Genomic DNA, 2,886 nt, shown 5'->3' on the forward strand with positions numbered 1-2,886 from the left:
CTCCTACGAGCTATGGAAGCACAAGGAACAGGTTCTCCCTGTATTCGTTTCCCACGCTGTCACAAGAAATGACCACAAATGCGGGTAGCTTAAAGCGACAGAAATCTATTACCTCACGTTCCGGAGTCTGGGAGCCCACATTCAAGGTGTCAGCAAAGCCAGGTTCTTCCCGAAGTCCCTAGGAGCACATCTTTTCTGCCTCGTTCAGCCTTTGGTGTCCCCTAGCAACTCTTGGCATGTCTCGTATGTAGACACATTACTCCAGCCTCTGCCTCCTGTCTTACAAGGAATCCTCCCCGAGTCAGCGTGTCTCTGTTCTATCCTCTTATAAGGACATCAAAAACTGTATTGTGACCCACCCTGATCCACTGTGACCTCATCTTAACCTTACATCTGCGAAGACCCGATTTCCAAAACAACGCACATTCTGAGAGTCCGGGCGGATGTGAGTTCCCGGGGAACCCCACGGAATGCGCTGCGCTACCGCACACCCACCAGCAGGAAAGCCGCTCCGCCAAGCCCCGTTGCGTAATTCACCCTCCAGACCGGAAAATAATAGGTGTGTGCTGTTTAAGTCATTAAATTTGTGGTGATTTATTCCAGGAGCCACAGGAAACTAGAGACCCTTTTGGCTGGAGTCACTATCTTTGTCTTATTATCAACCACACCCGTTACATTTATCCCGTGGTCCCTTTATTAACCGAGGACAACATAGTCTTACATATGACAGAGGAAAATAATTCACTGCCAGTGATTTCTTTGGTGAATTTCATTAAAGGACGCCGCACAGCTCGGTAAAGTTCTCCTGAGCTTTCTGCTGACGCTCCAGCGTAGATGACCGCGTTACCACCATGAGAAGCACTGCCCTGGGCCGTAACGCCGGCTCTAAATCCTGGAGCCTCTTGGATCTGATACACCGAGCTATTTAATATCGACTCCACACACGTGTTTCCCCCACGTCCTTCATCCTACGTTGCCACATCGTGGTAAACGGCGACAGCAAACCGGGTGGTTCTCCTTTATTCACAGCTCACCCCGAGAAATTCAGGCAATACGTGTGGACATCTTTCTGATTTCACAGCCAGAACAAAACGAAGGGCAGACTGGAGTAGCTGGCGACAAACTCACTTGCCGCTCACTGAGAAACAGCACCCTGCAGACACCACAGATTCCTGCTCCTTCTCTGTCGTGCGGGCTGGTCCTGCGTGTTAGTTCCACGAGGTATTAAAAAAGAGCCAGCAAATAAAGTAGAGCTGCCCCTGGGGACCACAGGGCCCGCGCCTGGGGGGGACCAGGTTTGTGAGACATGGTCACGCTGGCTCGGTGTGCTGTGCCGACGGCTGCCTTTCCGAAGCCGCCCGAGAGCAGGCGGAACGGGCTCCCGAGGGGATGGCCACGTGCCACCAAGGCGTCTAAGTGTTTATGCGACGACATGTCACAACCATCTTGCTGGTCTTCACCCTTCATTCCTCAATTTAGAATCTTCCTCTCATGTTATTTGCTTGAAATTTGAGGATTATGATATAGAATTATATTATGTTCTTTCAGTACACAATGTTTACACTTTAAAACACAGTAGCTGTCACAAATCGGAGGAAATAAATTAGGAGGAATTTGGAAAGTAGTGTGTTATTCGGAGCTGAGTGTATTTTTGTGTCAGAATTTTTGACTAATGTCTGTAGCCATATAATACATATGTCAAGTGTATGTATAAGTAGATGACAGCGTACTGCATATATTTTCTGATGCATATCACGGAAAACGGCGCTGAACACATTCCACGATGCCGGGTGTCTGTTTGGGTTCAATGAGCTTCTGTACCAAGCCCAGCAAATGAGATCACAGCCGTCGAAGCAGCAAACGCAGAGCAGCGGGAACTTTTCATCTTGGCTCTCTTGGGAGACTTCTAGGTATTTTCATATGAAACGGGGAGCTAGATAATCTCCAGGGCGAACCCAGTTTGCCTTTGCGTCCCTACCAGGGCACGCAGTGACATTCGCCCACGGTAGATTAGGGGTCTGATGTGTTTTATTTGGCAGAAAGAAATGAGACAAATAATAGGCAGCATCTCAGGCTGCTGGAAGCTGCTTCCACGGGCGTCGCAGTGGATGGCGGAGCCTCCCGTGCAATTCACGCGTCCACAGGAGTCCCCGGCCACCGCAAAGACGAGCCGGTGCGTATCCTAACTGCGACGCCCAGGACACCCGTGGCCCTGAAGTGCTACTGGGCCGGGGTCTTTCTGAGGCAACTTTGTTGTAAAACTAAACTCAAGTGCCAACTGCCATGCGCATCAGCACCAGCGCCCTGAGGCTGCGAGTGGAAAATTGGGTGACAAAAATTAAAGTCCCCATATTTGCCATTCTCGACGCTGGTTAGCATGCTGGAAGACTGGCAGGTTGTCCCTCCAGGCTGACTCGTGAGGTGCCTGCCGGCTTCTCCGGCTGGGGCTCTCCTGGTTTCAGAGTGAAAGAGTTAACAGCGGTGCCACTGGATGGGAAATGACTCAGCGGAGGGAGCAGCCACCTCTCCAACCCTCTGCTGAGAGGCTTTGTGGCCTCAGGTGGATGGTCCGTGTGCTGGGCTCAGGGCAGCAGCTTTGTCACATGGCGCACGGGGACCAGGGCTCAGGCAGGGGGCTGAGGACCTGCTTCTAGTGCTTCTTCTGCCTTGGATGTGCGCCACTGACAAACACTGAGCCATATTCCTTCTTTTTAAAACAGGAATGACATTCTTCTCTCTAACTAGTCCCTCATTATTTTCCCACACTATTTGTCAGTTAGTTCCCTAAGTAACGATCACATGCAAATGTAATAACAACCATAAATTCCTCAGCCAAAGTGAGGCGAAGTATTGCCATCACAGCATTTGTATCTCGAAAATAAATGT

The sequence above is a fragment of the Pteropus vampyrus genome, unplaced genomic scaffold, assembly GCF_000151845.1.
Source record: "Pteropus vampyrus isolate Shadow unplaced genomic scaffold, Pvam_2.0 Scaffold519, whole genome shotgun sequence".
Lineage (NCBI taxonomy): Eukaryota > Metazoa > Chordata > Mammalia > Chiroptera > Pteropodidae > Pteropus > Pteropus vampyrus.